The sequence below is a fragment of the Cryptomeria japonica genome, chromosome 10, assembly GCF_030272615.1.
Source record: "Cryptomeria japonica chromosome 10, Sugi_1.0, whole genome shotgun sequence".
Taxonomy (NCBI): Eukaryota; Viridiplantae; Streptophyta; class Pinopsida; order Cupressales; family Cupressaceae; genus Cryptomeria; species Cryptomeria japonica.
Genome location: NC_081414.1, coordinates 899159596 through 899173285, shown reverse-complemented (window position 1 = coordinate 899173285; position 13690 = coordinate 899159596).

Genomic DNA, 13690 nt, shown 5'->3' with positions numbered 1-13690 from the left:
GATTACAATCTAATCTACTATTAGGTTATCACTTATTAGACTCACTTTCGACGGGTTACCCAGCAGCCACTTTGGGCGCGGCCCCCAATCGAAAGCCACTTTCCCATACGACACTAGACCATACTCGGACGAACTCAAAACCAAGGAATACACATGGTCAGACGAACGGAGTTCAAGAAGAGAGAAACAATCATCTGGTCAAACACGACTCAAGAGTGGTACACTTACTGACGGTACTCTAACTAGAGACCTGACCAACAATCGGTCAGCCACAAATCATCATTCGACTCACACAAAGAGGATATGATCAACAACGACACTACCACAATACAACAGTCAACTTGGAATCGAGGACTGAAACAGGTACCCCAAGTCAAGCCATACAACAGGGTCCTATCAAACAAAGCACTCTTGCCATTTCATAATTAAAAGCGAATACAGCAATAAAACTCGCAAAGGCAATAAACAGATAAGACAATATTCAACAGATGGAATCTTTTCGAATTGATCTAAACATTAAACGTCAATCAAGTTTTCTACAAGATCTAAATCAGATTACAGTTATCTACCTCAACTAGGGATAAGTTGTTCTTGGTTTTCTAACTCTCTAAGGTTCAAAGCATTAAACAGACATATAAAGCTGTAATGAGTTTTTAAACCAATTCATATTAATAAAATTCAGACAACCATTAATCAAATAAATAAGATATTTAATCTCCAATCAAAACGTCATAGACATACTGGTTCAAAACCAATCTCTACAGTTTCATATTTTCAAACCCAGATGCATAATACGGATCACGGAAATATAATTATAAAAAGAGAATCTAATGAAGATAATCATTTCCAAAAGCACATCGTTTCAATTCCTACGATCAATGGTAAATTATCTCACTTACTTCTCGATTACTCAAATGATATGTTCTAAGATAATATTTAACATCATCAATTATTAATTACATCGTATTTCAACGATTTTCCAATAGCATAATATTCTATTTTGTTTTTACACAATACTACCTTAATCAGCCAAATGCTCTAATCAGCTAGAAGGTAAGATATAAATATATTAATCCAAGATCAATCAGAATATAATCAATGATATTCAGTTGCGAAATTAACAATTTTAGAACTTAATCAGAAAGAGAGCATAAGTCAAGAAATGAGATTGAATAATTAATTCACCTATAAACTCCATTATAAAATTAATCAATATCCAATTAACATTTATCAAGATTGATGCCACCTTATCATAATTAAGAAACTAAATAAAACTTAACATTAAAAATAACTTACATCAAAATGATATTAATATCATATGCATTTTTTTTGAATGATAAAAAAAAATACATTAAAAAAAACCATGTTAAAAACTATGTTTTTTAAAAAAAAAAATGCATGTAAACAAGGAAGCGAGGGCGGGGCCCACCTCCCAACTGGGATGGCTGGGCGCCCAACCCTAGCCGCAGGCGGAGGAAGCTCGCGGGCGGCGCCACGGTGGTGCCCGCAGGTCCCGCGGCGCCCTGCGGCCACCGCGGTCCCTGCGGCCACCATCGTGGGCTGCGGCCGCTGCGTTTGGCGAGCGGGAGAAAGGGGAAAGGGGGACGAGCGGGGGAGGGGAGGAGGAGCGGGTGGAGCTCCGCTCCCCGCCCTCCAACCCCAAACCAAGGGTTTAAACAAAAACAAAACGCCCGGCTCGCTATAAAATATATTTTCTTTATTTTTTTTTTTTGAAACACAGTTTGGTTTTCAATAAACACAAAACGCCCACCCCAAATATTTATAATAAAATTTCGATTTACTATAAATTCGGTTTAAACAAACTGAGTTTGGTGCCATATTTTTGGTGATATACATTCTTCCCAAACGCAAAAAGGTTTCAAACACCCAAACAGCTGTGAGGAATAACACACCTCCATTAAATCTATTGATTTTTATTAACAAAACCAGGCATGGCAAAAAGGATCATATTAACACAATGATACAACCATAAAATCTTCTTGAATAACACAAACTAAAGCATGGATTTAAACCCACAAATCCAAATTTAAATCTGATAACAATTAAAAGATTGGCTCTTGACAACAATCAGTTTCACCCAACAGAGCATTTCAAACAACAAGGAAGAACAGTTAGGGTAAATCCTACCTCCATATGCATTCCTGGAATAGCTGAAGGAGAGCCCAATCCTGCCAGATCCAGAAGAAGTTTCTTCCTCTCCAAAACCCCCAATTTTGTCCAAAATTTCTTTCCAACCAAAAAAATCTTCTCCAAAATGTCCATCCTCCAAATTTCCCCAAATTTTGGGTTATATGGAAGAGTTGACCAAAATTCCATTTTTGGAATTAAAATTTTTATTTAAAAATAATTCTCAAATTTAATACTTTTCTAACTATAGCAACAAATTAACTTGCTTTTCAAATCAAAAATCGATTTCTTTCTTTAATTCAATTTAGCCTTTCTAATTTCAAAAGCCAACAGAACACAATTAAATCTATTGCGATAAAATACAAAACTTTCTTTTCAACAGCATATCCAAAATGCATTTAATATTCAAAATCAATCATTTAATCCAACTCACTCCCAATTTAAAATAAGCAATCCAATATCAACGAAAATCGCATAACGAAATTCTGATTAATCTAGTCCATTAATCTCTAAAGCACAAATACATATTTAAACAAGATAATTACTAAGGACTAATTAATCAATTTAACCATGCACACCAAGCACACAAATCAAGAAGGTCAACCAAACAGATGACTCGCAACCCAAACAAAAAGGGATTACCGATGATGACTGACGATGCTCACCTGAGCACGACTAGGGTCAACTAGGGTCTTACGACCACCTAATCCAACTCTAAGGATTAAAGAGGTACACTCAAACCTGCAAATCCAGGTGAAGATGAACCTCGCACTCATGCGGCGTTGTACCTGAAATATCCTGCAACCAAGAGTCATACATGCATACATATATAAAATTTAATGAAAGTGTTAGCTCGATATTAATACCATGAAATAGGAACACTAAACAACTTGCATACAACTAGTGTGAAAACCACATCAATAGCTATGCGTTAAATCAAACATCTGACTATAACATTATATTAAGATAATCTAACCAAGATTAAACCAAGATTAGAGATTGATTAGGGCAGGGGTACTACAGCCTTCTACTAGGATTAAAACTTACCTAGCTATCCTCTTCTCTTTTTTTCTTAAAGGACCTCTATATTTAGCTAGCCGCAACAGACGTATGAAATGTCCTGGGTCGGACATCATACGTTAGCTCTCTTTCTCGATCAAATCTTCATGACGACTCCTTTGCAAAGTTGAGGTGACGCTCCCTCAATGATTTGATAGGTGAAGTACCCTCAGCTTGATGGCTAAAGGTGGGGGTAATTATGACCATGATCCTCGGAGATCGCATTCCTTGCATCGTAATCCTTCATCTTCGACCAACCTAGCTACTCATTATGAAGCTGCTCATTATGAAGCATTAAAAGTGCAAGTTCTATTTAGAATGCCAAGTTGGTCTTCCTTGTCATTTCTCAGTTGAGTTGCGATGGATACCCCTCTCAGGCTTCTAGGGTTGAAACGCCAGATGGCCTTTGTGGGTGAGATCAAGGAAGAAAGAATGAAGGGCATTCTTGCCCAACAAAACCCTCTGATCTCTGGAGCTGTAATGAAATTTCTAGGGAACGACTTCATCATGAATGAGAACCAGACCAGAGCAAACCCTGACATTGCAACAATGTTTTTAGCCCTTGCAATGCATTTTGAGAAAGACAGGGATATTGTGGTGAAGCTATGCAAGAAGGTCTTCATAAAAGACATCCTGGGTGAATTAGAAAGGGTGGTGATCAATATAGATGAGGAACTTATGGCTCCCAAACCTCGAGATTATGATATTCTTATCAGAATGAATAACCCAGTTCCTCGTTACCCCATTCTATTGATCGATGACCCCGTGGCCTTCGAAGCCCACCGCCCTGTCAGAAGCAGAAACTTCCTTTTCCTCTCATGGATTCTGCAAGTCAAAAAACCCCCTCGTGAGAAATGGCTGATTAACTATCTGGAGGTGGAGAATATCATGATTATCCTGGGTAATGTGCCAATCCCTCACTCCCCTACTAGCCCTTTAGCAACAAAACCAGAGAGCTCCGACTCCAAGCCTCCTCACAAGCCAGGCAAGAAGGGATGATGCTCCTTCTGGATGGCATGCTTCCAGGGTTCTGCATCCCGGGTTCCTCATGTGTAGCTTGATCTTTTATGGTGGTATTCTTTTTATCTTCGAGGAACTCATTTTTATGTTTTCAGAAGTAACAAACCAAAATGACATTTGGATGTTTTTACTTAGCTTAGAGATCTTTGATAATATTTTTCATAAATATGTATATGCTTTGCTACATTTATCTCTCTGTGAACTTAAAGCTTTAAATGCCTTTTATTGCCGTAATATAGATTTATATATAATGAATATATATAGACATACATCTATATATCCATATTTATATATAGATATAGGTATATGTGTTCATATATATACATAAATGTCTGCCTTTTTACTCAGGCTTTTTAAGATATATAGGCTTAGATATATATATCAATATTCATCTTTCATTCAAATTCAGTTTCTTCTTAGTTATCTCCAGTATTAGCTCTTTAGGACTGGGGCCGCTTTGATAGTTTTTCATTTCACTTAAGCTTTCCCATGACATACAATTAGGGCATGGATGGATCTTTGTTTGAACTAAAATCTATGATGAATGGATCTTTGTTTGACTATATATTGAGCTTATCTCTACGATGGGTCTTGAGCAATGACCATTCATTATGTTTTTTGGAAATTTTTTGGGGCTAATATCTTGAGTTTTTGTTTTAACGAGGTGACCATCTTGCAGGTATGATCAATTGTGAAATTTAGATTAGAAGCTGATCTCTGTTCATTTTTATTTTTCTAACATTCTGGTAAGAAATATCTCGAGTATTTGTGCAGCTTAGGGGGTAGGGCCTACTTCACCCTGTTATTTCAGGTAAAGACAGGGATGTTGCTTACATGAAGAAGGGTCACCCCAACAGTTCGAAAAGTTGCTTCTCTAATTTACAGGAAGGATTTTCACATGCCCTCTTCAAGACTATCCTGGATAGGGAACCATTATCATCCCTATTATTGTAACCTATTATTGTAACTTAAATTTTATTTTTTCTTCTGATCTCTAAAGGATTTGGGCTAGACCGGATGTTTTCTTTCCTCCATTCTTTCCTATTGGTGCCCACACTGAATGGAGGTGTAATTGTAACTATTTTTTAATTAATAAAATTCTTTGGCTTCGACCTTTTATCGATCAAAAAAAAAAAAGAATGGACAGATAATTCTTATAAGTTCAATCATAAAATTTACCTATAAACCCTACTTATGCATTTGTTATCGATTCTAAGTAGCAACATCATACTAGATACTTGAATAAAAATTAATATAAGAGATAAAACAACATATTTGACAATAATGTAACAATTGATTTAAAATTCAAATCAACCTGCTTTTGGACTTTTACTCACAACCTCCTGAAAATCTAATGATGCTCCCAAATCAGACAATCTCCTTCCTTTGTGTATGATGTTTCTCTGTTGAATATCGATGCCCTGTGTGTGTCTTTAAAAAAAAAAAAAATGATTTTCTTATATAGATATAACTTATAGCTATATTTAGTTTTTAACCGATTCAATTTCCCTTTTAGTGCTATTTGCATGGATTTAATCTTCGTTGATGCCAATTAAAACTGTGAGTTTTCTCTTTCAAACGTATTATTATTTTTCCTTATTTTCAGCTCAAAAATTAACTTGCAAATTGTCGTATTAACTTAAGTTATCATGTTTATTTTTCTTTATTCCAATCTGTTCAACTTTTCCATGCATAGGATACATGTTCTTTTCTTAAAAAATATATAGATTCACTCACTTAACTATAGCATTCAATTTGATGCTATTTCTAGCATGTGATTTTATAAAAGATTTTATTAGTACTTGTCATTAGGCTAGTACTATTGCAATTGGTTGTCATTGTTTTTTGTTAACTTAATATTATTCAATTGTTTCTACACCAATTAGAAGTATAATTTTTTTGTTTTGATATATGTTTTTTAATTTTTATAAAGTTAAGATGCATAGTTTTTAAGTTTCTAAATTATAAAAATTATTTTTCTCCAATCTAATTGGCTTGAAAAAATTACATGTCTCATTAGCGGATTTTCAGGATGTAAATCTATTTTTTAAGGTAATTTTTTAGATACGCTAAAATAATATTTGTCATGTTTAAATTTTCTTATCAAATTTATTTTACGCATCCACCAAACAAATATTTAACAAACATATATATATATATATATATATATATATATATATATATATATATATATATATATATATATATATATATATATATATATATATATATATATATATATATATATATATATATAAGGAGTTAGTTACTTGAAAGGATAAGACATGATGATTATTTACTCCAAAGGAAAAACACCCAAGTGGGTTAAAAGATAAAAGTTAATTATTCAAAAGTAAAATACCTAAATTGAATAAGAGATAAAGATAATAATGCTAGTAATTTTGAAATGATAACTTCCATACAATCTCCACCAAAGAGGGAAAACTTCTCTCTTCAATATAATTATAAGAAATAATTTTATTAAAATATTATAAAGCCTAAATTTAAATGAGGTAAAGAAAAAATCAATTTTATAAAACTCAACTAGATTTTATTTTTTTATTTTGTTTAAAAGCCAAAGATACTATTGTTAATACGTTACTACCAACAATATTGATCACTTTATTATTTTACTATTACCATTATTTTTATGGGTATGTCTATTTGCATTCTTACTACTATTGATCAATTTTTATTAAAATTATTATATTTTAATTGCCATCAATAATACTATTATTTATTCAATGTTAATTATCTTCCTTAAATTTATTAATATGACTACTTTATAATAAATTCACTCTTATTATTAAAATTATTGTCCAAGGTGTTGAGCTTAGTTGGTTAAAGCATTGAGTTCTCAATGTGGAGACCCAAGTTCAACTTTGTGGAATTCTAAGTTGTGACTCTTGGTCTTCCATTGGTTATCATATCCTTATCATATAATATTAAATCTATATAATGCAATAATATAATCTAAACTATTCTATAAATATTAATATATTCATTATAAATAATTTATTAATAAAAATATTACCCAAAATATATAATAATAAATCTTATTAATAATTATATCAAAATTTTCATTAAATAATCATTAATTGAAATTAAGATTATTATTATTAACTTTACGATTATAATTTAAATAAATGATTATAACTTAATTTATGATTCTTAATTATATTATAACTTTAATCTCAATTCTTATTTAATAATGTTATGAGCTAAGGTGTGTTTCACTTGCATTTTGTAATGTCAAAGCCAATACTATAATTCTGTCATTTTTGTAACTTCTATTATTAAACTAATATATATAATGTGACTTATGCCTTTTACCAAAAAAATTAATTAAGTTTATAATAAAAGTTAGTGTTAGAATAAGGGTTAAGGTTAGAGTTAAAAATAAGGTTCAAATTACTTTTTAAATTAAGATTAAATTTAGGCTTAGAGTTAGATTCAAAACTATGGTTAATTTTTTTTAAAAAAATAGGATCAGGGTTGTATTTAATGTTAGATTTAGAGTTAGAATTAGGTTAGATTTTTTGGCTAGGGTACAAATTATTTTAAGGTTATTATTAAGGTTTGAATTAGTTATAGATATTATTATAATTTTATAATTATGTTATAATTAATGGGCGCTCTCTATTATATTATTGCAATATTAATCTCACATTATTATCCAACCTATCTTTAAACAAAAATTTTATTATTGCAATACTAAAAAAACAAGTACTAGCCACTATGTGGTACTTGTTTAAAAATTGTGCCATTCCATTTGGCTTTTAAATAGCACAGCCATATCAATAAAAATAAACTTCCACATTAATAAATTAAGTTTAAATTAATTTTTTTTAAAGAAAAGCATCAAATCTTTGAAATAAGACTAAACTTTAATTTAAAAACAAGAAACACAAAGCATCATGTTCTTGTCATTAGTTTAGAGTAGATAAAATTTGAGATGAAGATAGAGGGGGAGAGGAAGAGAAAGAAATAGAGAGATAGAGAGAGGTAGAGGGAAAGTCAAAGATAAAAATAGAGAGATACAGATAAGAAGATTGATAAAGAGAAAGAGGTAGAGAGAGAGAGATAAAGATAGAGAGAGATAGAGAGAAAGAGATATAAGTATATATCAGTGTGAGGATGGTGCTTTGCATCTCTTGTTTAAACTAGATTTTTCATGAACACATTTACTTAAAAAAAATTAAGAGCAATAAATACAATTAATGTATTTAATTTAATTAATTGTCAATTTGGTCAATTGTGCATCCATCATAGTTGATAAACATGAGCTACTTTTTATATCATGTTATACATTTGAAATAATAAAGTCGATCCACATGGACATATTAACGACATTGGATTTGTGATCACGTGTTAAGACAATGATGTTATTTTAATCTTCTCACATATTTCAGAAAAGAAGGCTTATATTCTCTTTTATCGCCACGTGTAAACTACAAGTTCCAAAACAAATGGCTAAAAAAGCTTACAAAGGTTATCCCAACCTAATGATATATAAATAATTTTAATAAATTTTAATATTAATAAGATTAAAAAATCAATTCTTAATTTGACAATTTATTTCATCTAATTTATACATGATAATAATTATTAAAGATGATGGAGCGGAGGAGGAGGAGGCTAGGGCTTCGATCGAGGGAGTTTCAAAAATTTTTCAGGGTTACTAGGGGTTTTGATCTCAAGAAGATGGCTTCCAGGATCGAAGATTTGCAGATCGGGGACCACTACAAAAATTTACATAGTCACGACTTGGAAAGCGACCTTGGCAAAACCCAAAAAAGGCTTGGGAGGATCATGATAGGTTCTTTCACTCTCACGCACAATGGGGGAGGGAGTTGCAAACAAAAATATTAAATATTTGAGAAATGAGGGAATTAGAAACCAAGGGCAAGGCAGAAAAAAGTATGGACCGAAAACAATATGGCAACACTATCAAGAGAAAGAATGGCGTCCGAAAAGGAATGCTCAGAAGTAGAGGAAGTCCCCAGATCGAAAAGAAAGTAGGAGAACGAAGAAATTATCTATGATAATAGATAACAAAAGCTGGAACGATTCGGTATCCTTTTTCTGGGAGAGGGGACTATTTGTTAAATGTTTTAGGGAATGGCCAGTGGTGGGAAAGATGAAGAGTTGGTGCACTGAAAACTGGAAATGCAAAATCTAACTTAAAACCCTTCCAAATGGATTTTTCTTGGTAATAACAGATGATAGTAAGGATAAGCAAGAAATCTTAAATAATGGCCCTTTTTTCATGGGCAGAAGGGGATTGTACATTAGGGGTTGGGAGCCAAATTTCAACCTAATACTAGCTCTGATTGACATGGTACATGTTTGGCTCAGACTACATAATCTACCCAGAGAATACTGGAATGAGGAGTTCTTTCAAACTTTAGGTAACAAACTGGGTTTCTTCATCAGAGCGAATGAGGCTATTGAGTCCAAAGACTTTAGCATGTGTGCACGAATATGTATTAGATGGAAACCACACTTCCCATTGCCAGAACAAGTGGAGATCATAACAAATGCAGGGTAGTGGCTCCAAAAAATAGAAATGGAAGAGTCTAACGAAATCTGTCAGCATTGTAAAAGAGAAGGACATTTAGAGGAAACATGCCTAATAGGCCCTAAAGGGAAAGAGGTGGAGACAACGATAGAAGATGAGGTGACCTTCTTTGCAAGCAAGGATAACTCATGCAAGGAGATGAGATCCAATGAGGATGAGATCCAAGCCATGCAGAACCTTGCAGGGTAGGGGGAGGCTTCGAAAGCTCCCATCATCACCACCCTAAAAGTGAAAGAGAATGTATCAGAAGATGCTATTATCAATAAACATAGGGAGGCAGCAGGCTAGGTGGAAGAAGCCATTACAAGAGTCGAGAGAGCAGTGAATATTTTGGATGAGGTTAACTCCAGGGTCTCTCCTCCTGTGGAAGCAGGAATCAATGTGGAGCCGACTCAGCTTTCAGAAAAGGAAATTGGCTCGAGGTTTGATAAAGAGGAAGTAAAAAATAATAGAGAGCTGGATGGAGCCGAGGAGGATGATGAATGGGGTTGGATGGATGAGGAAGACATTATAGAGATAAGAACTATAGAGCAATTGGAACCGTCATGTACCAAGGTATGAATAGGAGAAAAGAGATTGAGAGGCAGAAAGTCAAACCAATTCAAGATTGCAATGGCTGGTAGTGCGAAATGCTAATGTAAATTGACAGTAGGGAAGGGGGTTACCCTTCCTAAAGGACAATGAAAATCATAACCTGGAATGTCAAGGGCTGTAATGGCCTTGATAAATACCGATTGATCAAACGAGGGTTGGATCAATTAAGGTCAGATGTAGTTCTTTTACAAGAAACAAAGATGGACAAAGTGGAAGCGAAGATTCTTATGGGAACTTGGAAATAGTGGTCGGGGGTCTTTGTGGATTCGGAGGGTGCCTCGGGAGGGCTAGGTATCCTCTGGAATGCAAATATTCAAAAGGTGGAGGAAGTTATGGTCTCCAATATGTGGCAGGTATGTAAGTTCCACTCTTACCCTCTAAATGTTGACTTCACAAAAATCAATGTTTATGGACCGTCAAAATCTACGCTGCAAATTTTTTTTTTGGAGAACCCTATCCTCCCTCATTCAGGATCTGGAGGGGGGTCTTCTGATCATCGAGGGTGAATTCAATGCTATTTTGGAACTGAGTGATAAACTGGGGGTAAAGGCGAAATTCCTACGAACCTAGCACATTTCCAAAATTTTGTGACAGAAAATGGTCTCAGGGAAATCAAGTCCAAGGAAGGACAATTTACATGGTCAAATCGAAGGATCTCAGGACAACATGTTGTAGAGAAGTTGGATTGGTTTTTCTTAGGTGGGCCCAGGGTGGAAACCAATCTCCTTTTTGCCTCAAATGTCCATCCAATGTCTGCCTCTAACCACTTACCCATTGAGCTATCTATAACCTTTGATGGTCCCCCCATCAGATGCCCGTTTAAATTTGAAAAAATGTGGTTGAGGGATCAAAGTCTGAGGGAGCTAATCAATGGTTGGTGGTTAGGGGCTCCAAAGGTGTGTGGAACTAAGGCCTTCATTTTTGTTAAGAAGTTGTAGTTCATCAATTCAAAAATTAAAGAATGGAATTGAGTGAAGTTTGGCAACATTTTTGCTAACAAAAGGGATCTGGAGGACAAATTAGCAAGCTTGCAAGAAGATATAATTAAAAAGGGGATGACATCAGAGAAATTTTGGCAGGAACAAGAACTTAAAGGACAATATAGCGAAGTGTTAGCTCAAGAGGAGATTTATTGGAGGCAAAAATTGAGAGAGTGCTGGCTTAAGGAAGGGGACAAAAATACAAAAAAATTTCACAACTCGGTTAAAGTGAAAAGATCCAGGAACAAAATCATGACCCTTCTCAATAGTGAGAATGTTGTATTAGATAAAGTGGAAGATATCAATAAAGAGGCGGTGGATTTCTTTCTATTTTTATTATCCAAGCATAATGAATCCAATTTGGAGCAGCAACAAGAAGGGCTGAAGGTTATCTCGGAGTTGATAATAGCTGCGCATAATCAGGCACTGATGAAACCAATTCAAGTTGAGGAGGTTAGAAATGCGGTTTTCAAAATGGAAGGGGATAAAGCACTGGGGCCGAATGATTTCCCAGCTTTTTTCTATCAAACTTTCTAGGAGGTGGTAGGAATTGAGGTTTAGGAACTAGTGGAGGAATCTTGAAGTAGGGAGAGTGTGGAAAAAGAACTTAACTGCACACTCATTGCCCTTATTCCTAAGGTGGAGCACCCTGCTAATTTTAGTGAATTTCGACCAATTTCTTTGTGCAACACCATTTACAAAGTCATTACTAAAGTGGTGACAAATAGATTAAAACCCATTTTAAGCCTGATTATCTCAGAAGAATAGAGTGGCTTTGTTCCGAGTAGGTTGATTGTGGAAGGGATAATCATTGCACATGAGGCAATTCACACTGTTCGCCAAGAAAAGGTAGATTGAATGATGATTAAATTAGATATTAGAAAAGCTTATGACATGGTGGATAGGGAGTTTCTTATTCAGGTATTGCAGAGGTTTGGCTTCTCCAAAGAATGGGCTAGTTGGATAAGGGCTTGCATAGGGGGGATGTGGACTTCGATTTTGGTCAATGGTAGCCCTCAAGTCTTTTTTCAAACCACACGAGGTCTTAGACAAGGGGACCCATTATCACCTTTCCTATTCATTATTCTAGCAGAAGTACTGGGAAGATTAATTTGATCACAGCAACAGCGAGGGAGATGGAAAGGCATCAAAATTGCGGAAGGGATGCACCCAGTGACTCACCAACAATTTGCAGATGATACTCTACTTTGTGGACAATCCTCATTCCACAAGGCCAGAGTGATGAGAAAGACATTAGATGTTTTTTGCAGAGCAAGTGGCCAACAAGTTAATTGGTCCAAATCGGAAGCTTTTTTCTTTAATACAGAGATAGACAGACATCAAGTAATCTCAAATATCTTAGGGGTCAGAAAGGGGAACCTTCCAGGAAAGTTTCTCGGTACCCCCCTTTTTGGTGATAGGAACAACTCGAGCCTGTGGAATAACCTCATTGATACTTGTGCAAACCGTTTGGAAGGTTGGAAGAGCAAATGGCTTACGTTATCAGGGCAGATCATGTTGCTTAAAGCGATCCTTTCTGCTCTTCCCACATTCTCCATGACAGCCCTCAAGATTCTGGAGAAAGTGATAAATTTTATTAACAGGGGAATGAGAAAATTTCTGTGGAATGGCAAAGAGGCAAATGACAAAATTCCTTTGGTTGCGTGGGATAAAGTTTGTCAAGATAAACAGGCAGGGGGAGTAGGTCTAAGGAATTGGAAGCTTTTAAATGAAGCTATGGGGGTAAAAGTGCTTTGGCAGATCTATACTAAGCCAAACCAGAAATGGGTCCAAATTCTAAAGCATAAGTATCTAGACTAGATGAGCATGGAATGAATATTCACAAGTTCAATTTTACCCAAAGCTTCAGCCATCTGGAACTTTATTACCTCATGCAGACATGTTATCATTGAACATCTTACCTGGGAAATAGGTAATGGGACAGTGGCCAATTTCTAGACAGATTCATGGGAAGGGAGACCAACTCTTTCAGATAGACAAGACATTGAGAACATTAAACAAGTGACTAAAAATCAATGGGGAGAGAAGGTAGGAGACTTTCTCTTGAAAAGAAGAATTCAAGGGGTTGATTTGTGTGAATGGAAAGAGGTAGAAAATCTTCCATTATTAGTAAATCAGAAAGAGATTCTAAGGAGGATCTTGCAGGAGTACACCCCTATGCTATCTACAAAGGAGGACACTATGAGATGGTGTGGCTCAAAATCAGGACAGTATTCAGTAAAGATTGGTTACAACATTCTCATCAACATGGAGGAAAAAAAGGAGTGGCTCCTAAAGCTGATGTGGA